The sequence below is a fragment of the Dunckerocampus dactyliophorus genome, chromosome 11 (assembly GCF_027744805.1).
Source record: "Dunckerocampus dactyliophorus isolate RoL2022-P2 chromosome 11, RoL_Ddac_1.1, whole genome shotgun sequence".
Taxonomy (NCBI): domain Eukaryota; kingdom Metazoa; phylum Chordata; class Actinopteri; order Syngnathiformes; family Syngnathidae; genus Dunckerocampus; species Dunckerocampus dactyliophorus.
Genome location: NC_072829.1, coordinates 14,445,473 through 14,459,723, shown reverse-complemented (window position 1 = coordinate 14,459,723; position 14,251 = coordinate 14,445,473). Strand labels below are relative to the sequence as shown.

The 14,251-nt window shown below is 43.3% G+C and overlaps 15 non-coding genes and 1 pseudogene across 15 annotated transcripts; 5 read left to right on the top strand and 11 right to left on the bottom strand.

Moving 5' to 3' along the window:
* The window catches only part of LOC129190320 (uncharacterized), a 156,076-nt pseudogene that overhangs the window by 77,054 nt on the left and 64,771 nt on the right, over positions 1–14,251 (bottom strand).
* Positions 695–765, bottom strand: trnag-gcc (transfer RNA glycine (anticodon GCC)). The gene has a single exon. It is a non-coding gene; the product is annotated as a tRNA-Gly (tRNA).
* On the bottom strand, positions 1,681–1,754 carry trnat-ugu (transfer RNA threonine (anticodon UGU)). Its single transcript has one exon. It is a non-coding gene; the product is annotated as a tRNA-Thr (tRNA).
* On the top strand, positions 2,664–2,745 carry trnal-cag (transfer RNA leucine (anticodon CAG)). Its single transcript has one exon. It is a non-coding gene; the product is annotated as a tRNA-Leu (tRNA).
* Positions 3,559–3,629, bottom strand: trnag-gcc (transfer RNA glycine (anticodon GCC)). The gene has a single exon. It is a non-coding gene; the product is annotated as a tRNA-Gly (tRNA).
* trnat-ugu (transfer RNA threonine (anticodon UGU)) lies at positions 4,545–4,618 on the bottom strand. The gene has a single exon. It is a non-coding gene; the product is annotated as a tRNA-Thr (tRNA).
* trnal-cag (transfer RNA leucine (anticodon CAG)) lies at positions 5,528–5,609 on the top strand. The gene has a single exon. It is a non-coding gene; the product is annotated as a tRNA-Leu (tRNA).
* On the bottom strand, positions 6,423–6,493 carry trnag-gcc (transfer RNA glycine (anticodon GCC)). The gene has a single exon. It is a non-coding gene; the product is annotated as a tRNA-Gly (tRNA).
* trnat-ugu (transfer RNA threonine (anticodon UGU)) lies at positions 7,409–7,482 on the bottom strand. Its single transcript has one exon. It is a non-coding gene; the product is annotated as a tRNA-Thr (tRNA).
* trnal-cag (transfer RNA leucine (anticodon CAG)) lies at positions 8,392–8,473 on the top strand. The gene has a single exon. It is a non-coding gene; the product is annotated as a tRNA-Leu (tRNA).
* trnag-gcc (transfer RNA glycine (anticodon GCC)) lies at positions 9,287–9,357 on the bottom strand. The gene has a single exon. It is a non-coding gene; the product is annotated as a tRNA-Gly (tRNA).
* Positions 10,273–10,346, bottom strand: trnat-ugu (transfer RNA threonine (anticodon UGU)). Its single transcript has one exon. It is a non-coding gene; the product is annotated as a tRNA-Thr (tRNA).
* trnal-cag (transfer RNA leucine (anticodon CAG)) lies at positions 11,256–11,337 on the top strand. The gene has a single exon. It is a non-coding gene; the product is annotated as a tRNA-Leu (tRNA).
* On the bottom strand, positions 12,151–12,221 carry trnag-gcc (transfer RNA glycine (anticodon GCC)). Its single transcript has one exon. It is a non-coding gene; the product is annotated as a tRNA-Gly (tRNA).
* trnat-ugu (transfer RNA threonine (anticodon UGU)) lies at positions 13,137–13,210 on the bottom strand. Its single transcript has one exon. It is a non-coding gene; the product is annotated as a tRNA-Thr (tRNA).
* trnal-cag (transfer RNA leucine (anticodon CAG)) lies at positions 14,120–14,201 on the top strand. The gene has a single exon. It is a non-coding gene; the product is annotated as a tRNA-Leu (tRNA).

Below are 14,251 nucleotides of genomic sequence, written 5' to 3'. Positions count from 1 at the left end.
ACATATTGCATCCAGGGGTCTTGCTTCTCTCACGAAAAACGAAAACAGTCTCAAAACAACGTGGTATGAAAACCATATCCAGTAATCCCTCGTTTATTGCAATTAATTGGGTCCACACTCAACTGCAAAGTCGCATTCAATATCAATAAAAGAAATATGTTAGTAGTTATGGCACAGAAAAATCTGTTTCCGATCTTCTAAAAAGTTTTTGTTTTCATTATTGGAGACATCTAGACATGAAATAACACCCACATAGTCACCTTCATAGTCATATTCATATTACCCAATGTAGTAGATCTAATCAAAGAAAATAAGCCATTTAAGACAGTTTACCTTGTAGGGGAGCAGAATGGATGGCGGACAGAAAGTGATGTTGGGGATCAGATTTGAGTTTCAGCTTGTTTTGGGCTATGGCTGCAAAGGTAACCCGAGTTATTATTATTATATTATTATTATTATTGTGCCTGCTGTGAGATAATTTAAACCTGCAATAAAAGCCGGTTGTTCAAGTCTGGTGCTTCGGTGTTGGGCTCACCAAACAATTACTGGCAGCTATTGACCAATGTTGAAGACTTTCACAAGTTGGTGGTCTTACTCAAGTGCTGTCCACCTGAACTCCAAGGAGGTCCCGTCTGTTACTTTTCAGGTGTAATTCAGAGGTTTTCCAGCATGAGCTGATGAAAGGTATAAGTCTTGCATTGGCCGGGAATCGGACCCGGGTCCCCCACTTGGCAAGCGAGAATTCTGCCACTGAACCACCAATGCCTACACACGGCCTCCTTTAGGAAAAAATGAAAGTGTCACGTGGATAAGCATCTGCAACGTGGGCTCTGAATGACAAAACATACAACAAAGTGGAAGAAGAAACTACAGTCTGGGCACTCTGCATAACATTCACAGTTCAAACCATACATGAAGTACGGCAGCATCTTTGTACCTATTTCATTCTTAGAACGGTAACTGTAAGTGAACTGCAGCAAAAAAGCATTGCTTCATTTCTTGATCGTTGATCCTGTCTGTTTTGTTTACAAATGCCTTTGCTATCAACCAGGACTTCTATTATTCACAAGTACATCATGATTTGCAGGGACTGGCCGAGAAATAAACTGCTGTCTGTGATGTAAACAGGTCAAATTGTCAGTGAAGAACTGCAAGGAAAGAATACCAGGGCTGTCCGCGAGAGTCCAAAACTACATTCCAAATTGGCGCGCAGAGTGTCCCGGGATGGCTCCACCGACCAACTTAACTGAAGAGCTCGCTGACCGATTGCGCTACAGAGACACAGGTTCAGACTTAAATACTTATGTCCGGCAAATGCATAAAAAGCTCTTTTTGACACTGCTTGCATGTCATATTCTTTGGATTGAAGCACCTTCTGGCGTAACGGGATCCATGGCAATAACTTCAGCTATCTATAAATCCAAGGCACCATGACTCGTTTTTGAAAGTCAAATGAGGAAAAGCAGTAGGAATGATTAGGATTGTGTGACTGAGTGGACAAAGCTTTACTTTTCTGGCTAATTTCTCCTGAACCTGATTTGGAAGCCGCTTGAAGCGGTCTGTTTAGATATTTGCTTTTTCGCTAGGATTGTAAACCATATCAAAGTCTAAGACAAGGTTTTGGATTCACAAACAGGCGGCTTGAAAAGGGGCTCTGAAAGAGTCACGAACAAACCAGTCAGGCACTGCTGGGGTTTGAACCCAGGATCTCCTGTTTACAAGACAGGCACTTTGACCAACTAAGCCACAGCGCCGGCCAAGAAGGATAAAACATAATGCTAAAAAGGAAGCACAACTAAAATTCGGACAACTGTATGGATAGAGTTCACCATTCAAACCACAGGTGAATTGCAGCAACAACACAGCATTGGTCTTTTATTGATGCATATATTTTTGTCTGGTGCTGTTACAAATGCATATGCTTTCAACTGGGACCCCTATATTTCACAAGAACACCATGTTTATCAATCCAAGTTGCCTCGTTGTCAATCAAGGTATGCTAATTTGGTAGAAACTCTCAGTGACAATCAGCTGCCAAGCGCAGTTGTTGTTTTACAAGTTGTTGGCGCACGTCACAAGACAGACGGGCTAATTGGTCCGGTCAAGATTCAGCTGTCTACCTGCACCTCAAAGAGCCAAACGACGAGACCCAAACGACTGTCGTTGACTGGCCGTGCCCCCACTCCATTGTGTCTTAACCACGCTCATTTGAACCCACAAAAGAGCGAAACCATTCTTGTCTGGACATGCCTCTACCTTTGGATACTGTAAATACTTTGGATCCTGCACCAAATCGTCAGACTAGTGGTAGTTTAGGTAGTCACACGAGTGTTTGTCCCACCTAGTCATTCAGCATGAAGTGATGGAGCCTGTTTGGACGAGAGGCGGAAGGTTTTCTCAGACAACCTGAACAAGTCCAGTTGTCCATCCATCCATCTTCTTCTGCTCCAGCTTCTTCTTTTGGACACAGGAAAACAGTGTGACATCAGAGTCTCTGGTGCTATCGGTCAACCAACTAGGCTGTTCATCGTGACTAACATAACATAATAACCAAATGGGTTTCCCTTTGAGTCAGATTGGAAAATTACACAATTACATCATGAGTGACTGGAAACAAAAAGCAGCGTGTTGGAATACCCTTTAAAAATAATGTCAGCTGACGGGTCAGGATGGCCGAGCGGTCGAAGGCGCTGCATTCAGGTTGCAGTCTCTAATGAGGCGTGGGTTCGAATCCCACTTCTGACAGCTTATTGCATCTTGAAGTGGTGTCTACCTGAAAACTAAAGTGGCCAAGGAAGCTACTCTTGGGGTGCAATCCCGCGGTACTTTTCAACATGACCGCTGATGAAAAGTGAACAAACCAGACATATTGCATCCAGGGGTCTTGCTTCTCTCACGAAAAACGAAAACAGTCTCAAAACAACGTGGTATGAAAACCATATCCAGTAATCCCTCGTTTATTGCAATTAATTGGGTCCACACTCAACTGCAAAGTCGCATTCAATATCAATAAAAGAAATATGTTAGTAGTTATGGCACAGAAAAATCTGTTTCCGATCTTCTAAAAAGTTTTTGTTTTCATTATTGGAGACATCTAGACATGAAATAACACCCACATAGTCACCTTCATAGTCATATTCATATTACCCAATGTAGTAGATCTAATCAAAGAAAATAAGCCATTTAAGACAGTTTACCTTGTAGGGGAGCAGAATGGATGGCGGACAGAAAGTGATGTTGGGGATCAGATTTGAGTTTCAGCTTGTTTTGGGCTATGGCTGCAAAGGTAACCCGAGTTATTATTATTATATTATTATTATTATTGTGCCTGCTGTGAGATAATTTAAACCTGCAATAAAAGCCGGTTGTTCAAGTCTGGTGCTTCGGTGTTGGGCTCACCAAACAATTACTGGCAGCTATTGACCAATGTTGAAGACTTTCACAAGTTGGTGGTCTTACTCAAGTGCTGTCCACCTGAACTCCAAGGAGGTCCCGTCTGTTACTTTTCAGGTGTAATTCAGAGGTTTTCCAGCATGAGCTGATGAAAGGTATAAGTCTTGCATTGGCCGGGAATCGGACCCGGGTCCCCCACTTGGCAAGCGAGAATTCTGCCACTGAACCACCAATGCCTACACACGGCCTCCTTTAGGAAAAAATGAAAGTGTCACGTGGATAAGCATCTGCAACGTGGGCTCTGAATGACAAAACATACAACAAAGTGGAAGAAGAAACTACAGTCTGGGCACTCTGCATAACATTCACAGTTCAAACCATACATGAAGTACGGCAGCATCTTTGTACCTATTTCATTCTTAGAACGGTAACTGTAAGTGAACTGCAGCAAAAAAGCATTGCTTCATTTCTTGATCGTTGATCCTGTCTGTTTTGTTTACAAATGCCTTTGCTATCAACCAGGACTTCTATTATTCACAAGTACATCATGATTTGCAGGGACTGGCCGAGAAATAAACTGCTGTCTGTGATGTAAACAGGTCAAATTGTCAGTGAAGAACTGCAAGGAAAGAATACCAGGGCTGTCCGCGAGAGTCCAAAACTACATTCCAAATTGGCGCGCAGAGTGTCCCGGGATGGCTCCACCGACCAACTTAACTGAAGAGCTCGCTGACCGATTGCGCTACAGAGACACAGGTTCAGACTTAAATACTTATGTCCGGCAAATGCATAAAAAGCTCTTTTTGACACTGCTTGCATGTCATATTCTTTGGATTGAAGCACCTTCTGGCGTAACGGGATCCATGGCAATAACTTCAGCTATCTATAAATCCAAGGCACCATGACTCGTTTTTGAAAGTCAAATGAGGAAAAGCAGTAGGAATGATTAGGATTGTGTGACTGAGTGGACAAAGCTTTACTTTTCTGGCTAATTTCTCCTGAACCTGATTTGGAAGCCGCTTGAAGCGGTCTGTTTAGATATTTGCTTTTTCGCTAGGATTGTAAACCATATCAAAGTCTAAGACAAGGTTTTGGATTCACAAACAGGCGGCTTGAAAAGGGGCTCTGAAAGAGTCACGAACAAACCAGTCAGGCACTGCTGGGGTTTGAACCCAGGATCTCCTGTTTACAAGACAGGCACTTTGACCAACTAAGCCACAGCGCCGGCCAAGAAGGATAAAACATAATGCTAAAAAGGAAGCACAACTAAAATTCGGACAACTGTATGGATAGAGTTCACCATTCAAACCACAGGTGAATTGCAGCAACAACACAGCATTGGTCTTTTATTGATGCATATATTTTTGTCTGGTGCTGTTACAAATGCATATGCTTTCAACTGGGACCCCTATATTTCACAAGAACACCATGTTTATCAATCCAAGTTGCCTCGTTGTCAATCAAGGTATGCTAATTTGGTAGAAACTCTCAGTGACAATCAGCTGCCAAGCGCAGTTGTTGTTTTACAAGTTGTTGGCGCACGTCACAAGACAGACGGGCTAATTGGTCCGGTCAAGATTCAGCTGTCTACCTGCACCTCAAAGAGCCAAACGACGAGACCCAAACGACTGTCGTTGACTGGCCGTGCCCCCACTCCATTGTGTCTTAACCACGCTCATTTGAACCCACAAAAGAGCGAAACCATTCTTGTCTGGACATGCCTCTACCTTTGGATACTGTAAATACTTTGGATCCTGCACCAAATCGTCAGACTAGTGGTAGTTTAGGTAGTCACACGAGTGTTTGTCCCACCTAGTCATTCAGCATGAAGTGATGGAGCCTGTTTGGACGAGAGGCGGAAGGTTTTCTCAGACAACCTGAACAAGTCCAGTTGTCCATCCATCCATCTTCTTCTGCTCCAGCTTCTTCTTTTGGACACAGGAAAACAGTGTGACATCAGAGTCTCTGGTGCTATCGGTCAACCAACTAGGCTGTTCATCGTGACTAACATAACATAATAACCAAATGGGTTTCCCTTTGAGTCAGATTGGAAAATTACACAATTACATCATGAGTGACTGGAAACAAAAAGCAGCGTGTTGGAATACCCTTTAAAAATAATGTCAGCTGACGGGTCAGGATGGCCGAGCGGTCGAAGGCGCTGCATTCAGGTTGCAGTCTCTAATGAGGCGTGGGTTCGAATCCCACTTCTGACAGCTTATTGCATCTTGAAGTGGTGTCTACCTGAAAACTAAAGTGGCCAAGGAAGCTACTCTTGGGGTGCAATCCCGCGGTACTTTTCAACATGACCGCTGATGAAAAGTGAACAAACCAGACATATTGCATCCAGGGGTCTTGCTTCTCTCACGAAAAACGAAAACAGTCTCAAAACAACGTGGTATGAAAACCATATCCAGTAATCCCTCGTTTATTGCAATTAATTGGGTCCACACTCAACTGCAAAGTCGCATTCAATATCAATAAAAGAAATATGTTAGTAGTTATGGCACAGAAAAATCTGTTTCCGATCTTCTAAAAAGTTTTTGTTTTCATTATTGGAGACATCTAGACATGAAATAACACCCACATAGTCACCTTCATAGTCATATTCATATTACCCAATGTAGTAGATCTAATCAAAGAAAATAAGCCATTTAAGACAGTTTACCTTGTAGGGGAGCAGAATGGATGGCGGACAGAAAGTGATGTTGGGGATCAGATTTGAGTTTCAGCTTGTTTTGGGCTATGGCTGCAAAGGTAACCCGAGTTATTATTATTATATTATTATTATTATTGTGCCTGCTGTGAGATAATTTAAACCTGCAATAAAAGCCGGTTGTTCAAGTCTGGTGCTTCGGTGTTGGGCTCACCAAACAATTACTGGCAGCTATTGACCAATGTTGAAGACTTTCACAAGTTGGTGGTCTTACTCAAGTGCTGTCCACCTGAACTCCAAGGAGGTCCCGTCTGTTACTTTTCAGGTGTAATTCAGAGGTTTTCCAGCATGAGCTGATGAAAGGTATAAGTCTTGCATTGGCCGGGAATCGGACCCGGGTCCCCCACTTGGCAAGCGAGAATTCTGCCACTGAACCACCAATGCCTACACACGGCCTCCTTTAGGAAAAAATGAAAGTGTCACGTGGATAAGCATCTGCAACGTGGGCTCTGAATGACAAAACATACAACAAAGTGGAAGAAGAAACTACAGTCTGGGCACTCTGCATAACATTCACAGTTCAAACCATACATGAAGTACGGCAGCATCTTTGTACCTATTTCATTCTTAGAACGGTAACTGTAAGTGAACTGCAGCAAAAAAGCATTGCTTCATTTCTTGATCGTTGATCCTGTCTGTTTTGTTTACAAATGCCTTTGCTATCAACCAGGACTTCTATTATTCACAAGTACATCATGATTTGCAGGGACTGGCCGAGAAATAAACTGCTGTCTGTGATGTAAACAGGTCAAATTGTCAGTGAAGAACTGCAAGGAAAGAATACCAGGGCTGTCCGCGAGAGTCCAAAACTACATTCCAAATTGGCGCGCAGAGTGTCCCGGGATGGCTCCACCGACCAACTTAACTGAAGAGCTCGCTGACCGATTGCGCTACAGAGACACAGGTTCAGACTTAAATACTTATGTCCGGCAAATGCATAAAAAGCTCTTTTTGACACTGCTTGCATGTCATATTCTTTGGATTGAAGCACCTTCTGGCGTAACGGGATCCATGGCAATAACTTCAGCTATCTATAAATCCAAGGCACCATGACTCGTTTTTGAAAGTCAAATGAGGAAAAGCAGTAGGAATGATTAGGATTGTGTGACTGAGTGGACAAAGCTTTACTTTTCTGGCTAATTTCTCCTGAACCTGATTTGGAAGCCGCTTGAAGCGGTCTGTTTAGATATTTGCTTTTTCGCTAGGATTGTAAACCATATCAAAGTCTAAGACAAGGTTTTGGATTCACAAACAGGCGGCTTGAAAAGGGGCTCTGAAAGAGTCACGAACAAACCAGTCAGGCACTGCTGGGGTTTGAACCCAGGATCTCCTGTTTACAAGACAGGCACTTTGACCAACTAAGCCACAGCGCCGGCCAAGAAGGATAAAACATAATGCTAAAAAGGAAGCACAACTAAAATTCGGACAACTGTATGGATAGAGTTCACCATTCAAACCACAGGTGAATTGCAGCAACAACACAGCATTGGTCTTTTATTGATGCATATATTTTTGTCTGGTGCTGTTACAAATGCATATGCTTTCAACTGGGACCCCTATATTTCACAAGAACACCATGTTTATCAATCCAAGTTGCCTCGTTGTCAATCAAGGTATGCTAATTTGGTAGAAACTCTCAGTGACAATCAGCTGCCAAGCGCAGTTGTTGTTTTACAAGTTGTTGGCGCACGTCACAAGACAGACGGGCTAATTGGTCCGGTCAAGATTCAGCTGTCTACCTGCACCTCAAAGAGCCAAACGACGAGACCCAAACGACTGTCGTTGACTGGCCGTGCCCCCACTCCATTGTGTCTTAACCACGCTCATTTGAACCCACAAAAGAGCGAAACCATTCTTGTCTGGACATGCCTCTACCTTTGGATACTGTAAATACTTTGGATCCTGCACCAAATCGTCAGACTAGTGGTAGTTTAGGTAGTCACACGAGTGTTTGTCCCACCTAGTCATTCAGCATGAAGTGATGGAGCCTGTTTGGACGAGAGGCGGAAGGTTTTCTCAGACAACCTGAACAAGTCCAGTTGTCCATCCATCCATCTTCTTCTGCTCCAGCTTCTTCTTTTGGACACAGGAAAACAGTGTGACATCAGAGTCTCTGGTGCTATCGGTCAACCAACTAGGCTGTTCATCGTGACTAACATAACATAATAACCAAATGGGTTTCCCTTTGAGTCAGATTGGAAAATTACACAATTACATCATGAGTGACTGGAAACAAAAAGCAGCGTGTTGGAATACCCTTTAAAAATAATGTCAGCTGACGGGTCAGGATGGCCGAGCGGTCGAAGGCGCTGCATTCAGGTTGCAGTCTCTAACGAGGCGTGGGTTCGAATCCCACTTCTGACAGCTTATTGCATCTTGAAGTGGTGTCTACCTGAAAACTAAAGTGGCCAAGGAAGCTACTCTTGGGGTGCAATCCCGCGGTACTTTTCAACATGACCGCTGATGAAAAGTGAACAAACCAGACATATTGCATCCAGGGGTCTTGCTTCTCTCACGAAAAACGAAAACAGTCTCAAAACAACGTGGTATGAAAACCATATCCAGTAATCCCTCGTTTATTGCAATTAATTGGGTCCACACTCAACTGCAAAGTCGCATTCAATATCAATAAAAGAAATATGTTAGTAGTTATGGCACAGAAAAATCTGTTTCCGATCTTCTAAAAAGTTTTTGTTTTCATTATTGGAGACATCTAGACATGAAATAACACCCACATAGTCACCTTCATAGTCATATTCATATTACCCAATGTAGTAGATCTAATCAAAGAAAATAAGCCATTTAAGACAGTTTACCTTGTAGGGGAGCAGAATGGATGGCGGACAGAAAGTGATGTTGGGGATCAGATTTGAGTTTCAGCTTGTTTTGGGCTATGGCTGCAAAGGTAACCCGAGTTATTATTATTATATTATTATTATTATTGTGCCTGCTGTGAGATAATTTAAACCTGCAATAAAAGCCGGTTGTTCAAGTCTGGTGCTTCGGTGTTGGGCTCACCAAACAATTACTGGCAGCTATTGACCAATGTTGAAGACTTTCACAAGTTGGTGGTCTTACTCAAGTGCTGTCCACCTGAACTCCAAGGAGGTCCCGTCTGTTACTTTTCAGGTGTAATTCAGAGGTTTTCCAGCATGAGCTGATGAAAGGTATAAGTCTTGCATTGGCCGGGAATCGGACCCGGGTCCCCCACTTGGCAAGCGAGAATTCTGCCACTGAACCACCAATGCCTACACACGGCCTCCTTTAGGAAAAAATGAAAGTGTCACGTGGATAAGCATCTGCAACGTGGGCTCTGAATGACAAAACATACAACAAAGTGGAAGAAGAAACTACAGTCTGGGCACTCTGCATAACATTCACAGTTCAAACCATACATGAAGTACGGCAGCATCTTTGTACCTATTTCATTCTTAGAACGGTAACTGTAAGTGAACTGCAGCAAAAAAGCATTGCTTCATTTCTTGATCGTTGATCCTGTCTGTTTTGTTTACAAATGCCTTTGCTATCAACCAGGACTTCTATTATTCACAAGTACATCATGATTTGCAGGGACTGGCCGAGAAATAAACTGCTGTCTGTGATGTAAACAGGTCAAATTGTCAGTGAAGAACTGCAAGGAAAGAATACCAGGGCTGTCCGCGAGAGTCCAAAACTACATTCCAAATTGGCGCGCAGAGTGTCCCGGGATGGCTCCACCGACCAACTTAACTGAAGAGCTCGCTGACCGATTGCGCTACAGAGACACAGGTTCAGACTTAAATACTTATGTCCGGCAAATGCATTAAAAGCTCTTTTTGACACTGCTTGCATGTCATATTCTTTGGATTGAAGCACCTTCTGGCGTAACGGGATCCATGGCAATAACTTCAGCTATCTATAAATCCAAGGCACCATGACTCGTTTTTGAAAGTCAAATGAGGAAAAGCAGTAGGAATGATTAGGATTGTGTGACTGAGTGAACAAAGCTTTACTTTTCTGGCTAATTTCTCCTGAACCTGATTTGGAAGCCGCTTGAAGCGGTCTGTTTAGATATTTGCTTTTTCGCTAGGATTGTAAACCATATCAAAGTCTAAGACAAGGTTTTGGATTCACAAACAGGCGGCTTGAAAAAGGGCTCTGAAAGAGTCACGAACAAACCAGTCAGGCACTGCTGGGGTTTGAACCCAGGATCTCCTGTTTACAAGACAGGCACTTTGACCAACTAAGCCACAGCGCCGGCCAAGAAGGATAAAACATAATGCTAAAAAGGAAGCACAACTAAAATTCGGACAACTGTATGGATAGAGTTCACCATTCAAACCACAGGTGAATTGCAGCAACAACACAGCATTGGTCTTTTATTGATGCATATATTTTTGTCTGGTGCTGTTACAAATGCATATGCTTTCAACTGGGACCCCTATATTTCACAAGAACACCATGTTTATCAATCCAAGTTGCCTCGTTGTCAATCAAGGTATGCTAATTTGGTAGAAACTCTCAGTGACAATCAGCTGCCAAGCGCAGTTGTTGTTTTACAAGTTGTTGGCGCACGTCACAAGACAGACGGGCTAATTGGTCCGGTCAAGATTCAGCTGTCTACCTGCACCTCAAAGAGCCAAACGACGAGACCCAAACGACTGTCGTTGACTGGCCGTGCCCCCACTCCATTGTGTCTTAACCACGCTCATTTGAACCCACAAAAGAGCGAAACCATTCTTGTCTGGACATGCCTCTTCCTTTGGATACTGTAAATACTTTGGATCCTGCACCAAATCGTCAGACTAGTGGTAGTTTAGGTAGTCACACGAGTGTTTGTCCCACCTAGTCATTCAGCATGAAGTGATGGAGCCTGTTTGGACGAGAGGCGGAAGGTTTTCTCAGACAACCTGAACAAGTCCAGTTGTCCATCCATCCATCTTCTTCTGCTCCAGCTTCTTCTTTTGGACACAGGAAAACAGTGTGACATCAGAGTCTCTGGTGCTATCGGTCAACCAACTAGGCTGTTCATCGTGACTAACATAACATAATAACCAAATGGGTTTCCCTTTGAGTCAGATTGGAAAATTACACAATTACATCACGAGTGAATGGAAACAAAAAGCAGCGTGTTGGAATACCCTTTAAAAATAATGTCAGCTGACGGGTCAGGATGGCCGAGCGGTCGAAGGCGCTGCATTCAGGTTGCAGTCTCTAACGAGGCGTGGGTTCGAATCCCACTTCTGACAGCTTATTGCATCTTGAAGTGGTGTCTACCTGAAAACTAAAGTGGCCAAGGAAGCTACTCTTGGGGTGCAATCCCGCGGTACTTTTCAACATGACCGCTGATGAAAAGTGAACAAACCAGACATATTGCATCCAGGGGTCTTGCTTCTCTCACGAAAAACGAAAACAGTCTCAAAACAACGTGGTATGAAAACCATATCCAGTAATCCCTCGTTTATTGCAATTAATTGGGTCCACACTCAACTGCAAAGTCGCATTCAATATCAATAAAAGAAATATGTTAGTAGTTATGGCACAGAAAAATCTGTTTCCGATCTTCTAAAAAGTTTTTGTTTTCATTATTGGAGACATCTAGACATGAAATAACACCCACATAGTCACCTTCATAGTCATATTCATATTACCCAATGTAGTAGATCTAATCAAAGAAAATAAGCCATTTAAGACAGTTTACCTTGTAGGGGAGCAGAATGGATGGCGGACAGAAAGTGATGTTGGGGATCAGATTTGAGTTTCAGCTTGTTTTGGGCTATGGCTGCAAAGGTAACCCGAGTTATTATTATTATATTATTATTATTATTGTGCCTGCTGTGAGATAATTTAAACCTGCAATAAAAGCCGGTTGTTCAAGTCTGGTGCTTCGGTGTTGGGCTCACCAAACAATTACTGGCAGCTATTGACCAATGTTGAAGACTTTCACAAGTTGGTGGTCTTACTCAAGTGCTGTCCACCTGAACTCCAAGGAGGTCCCGTCTGTTACTTTTCAGGTGTAATTCAGAGGTTTTCCAGCATGAGCTGATGAAAGGTATAAGTCTTGCATTGGCCGGGAATCGGACCCGGGTCCCCCACTTGGCAAGCGAGAATTCTGCCACTGAACCACCAATGCCTACACACGGCCTCCTTTAGGAAAAAATGAAAGTGTCACGTGGATAAGCATCTGCAACGTGGGCTCTGAATGACAAAACATACAACAAAGTGGAAGAAGAAACTACAGTCTGGGCACTCTGCATAACATTCACAGTTCAAACCATACATGAAGTACGGCAGCATCTTTGTACCTATTTCATTCTTAGAACGGTAACTGTAAGTGAACTGCAGCAAAAAAGCATTGCTTCATTTCTTGATCGTTGATCCTGTCTGTTTTGTTTACAAATGCCTTTGCTATCAACCAGGACTTCTATTATTCACAAGTACATCATGATTTGCAGGGACTGGCCGAGAAATAAACTGCTGTCTGTGATGTAAACAGGTCAAATTGTCAGTGAAGAACTGCAAGGAAAGAATACCAGGGCTGTCCGCGAGAGTCCAAAACTACATTCCAAATTGGCGCGCAGAGTGTCCCGGGATGGCTCCACCGACCAACTTAACTGAAGAGCTCGCTGACCGATTGCGCTACAGAGACACAGGTTCAGACTTAAATACTTATGTCCGGCAAATGCATAAAAAGCTCTTTTTGACACTGCTTGCATGTCATATTCTTTGGATTGAAGCACCTTCTGGCGTAACGGGATCCATGGCAATAACTTCAGCTATCTATAAATCCAAGGCACCATGACTCGTTTTTGAAAGTCAAATGAGGAAAAGCAGTAGGAATGATTAGGATTGTGTGACTGAGTGGACAAAGCTTTACTTTTCTGGCTAATTTCTCCTGAACCTGATTTGGAAGCCGCTTGAAGCGGTCTGTTTAGATATTTGCTTTTTCGCTAGGATTGTAAACCATATCAAAGTCTAAGACAAGGTTTTGGATTCACAAACAGGCGGCTTGAAAAGGGGCTCTGAAAGAGTCACGAACAAACCAGTCAGGCACTGCTGGGGTTTGAACCCAGGATCTCCTGTTTACAAGACAGGCACTTTGACCAACTAAGCCACAGCGCCGGCCAAGAAGGATAAAACATAATGCTAAAAAGGAAGCACAACTAAAATTCGGACAACTGTATGGATAGAGTTCACCATTCAAACCACAGGTGAATTGCAGCAACAACACAGCATTGGTCTTTTATTGATGCATATATTTTTGTCTGGTGCTGTTACAAATGCATATGCTTTCAACTGGGACCCCTATATTTCACAAGAACACCATGTTTATCAATCCAAGTTGCCTCGTTGTCAATCAAGGTATGCTAATTTGGTAGAAACTCTCAGTGACAATCAGCTGCCAAGCGCAGTTGTTGTTTTACAAGTTGTTGGCGCACGTCACAAGACAGACGGGCTAATTGGTCCGGTCAAGATTCAGCTGTCTACCTGCACCTCAAAGAGCCAAACGACGAGACCCAAACGACTGTCGTTGACTGGCCGTGCCCCCACTCCATTGTGTCTTAACCACGCTCATTTGAACCCACAAAAGAGCGAAACCATTCTTGTCTGGACATGCCTCTACCTTTGGATACTGTAAATACTTTGGATCCTGCACCAAATCGTCAGACTAGTGGTAGTTTAGGTAGTCACACGAGTGTTTGTCCCACCTAGTCATTCAGCATGAAGTGATGGAGCCTGTTTGGACGAGAGGCGGAAGGTTTTCTCAGACAACCTGAACAAGTCCAGTTGTCCATCCATCCATCTTCTTCTGCTCCAGCTTCTTCTTTTGGACACAGGAAAACAGTGTGACATCAGAGTCTCTGGTGCTATCGGTCAACCAACTAGGCTGTTCATCGTGACTAACATAACATAATAACCAAATGGGTTTCCCTTTGAGTCAGATTGGAAAATTACACAATTACATCATGAGTGACTGGAAACAAAAAGCAGCGTGTTGGAATACCCTTTAAAAATAATGTCAGCTGACGGGTCAGGATGGCCGAGCGGTCGAAGGCGCTGCATTCAGGTTGCAGTCTCTAACGAGGCGTGGGTTCGAATCCCACTTCTGACAGCTTATTGCATCTTGAAGTGGTGTCTACCTGAAAACTAAAGTGGCCAAGG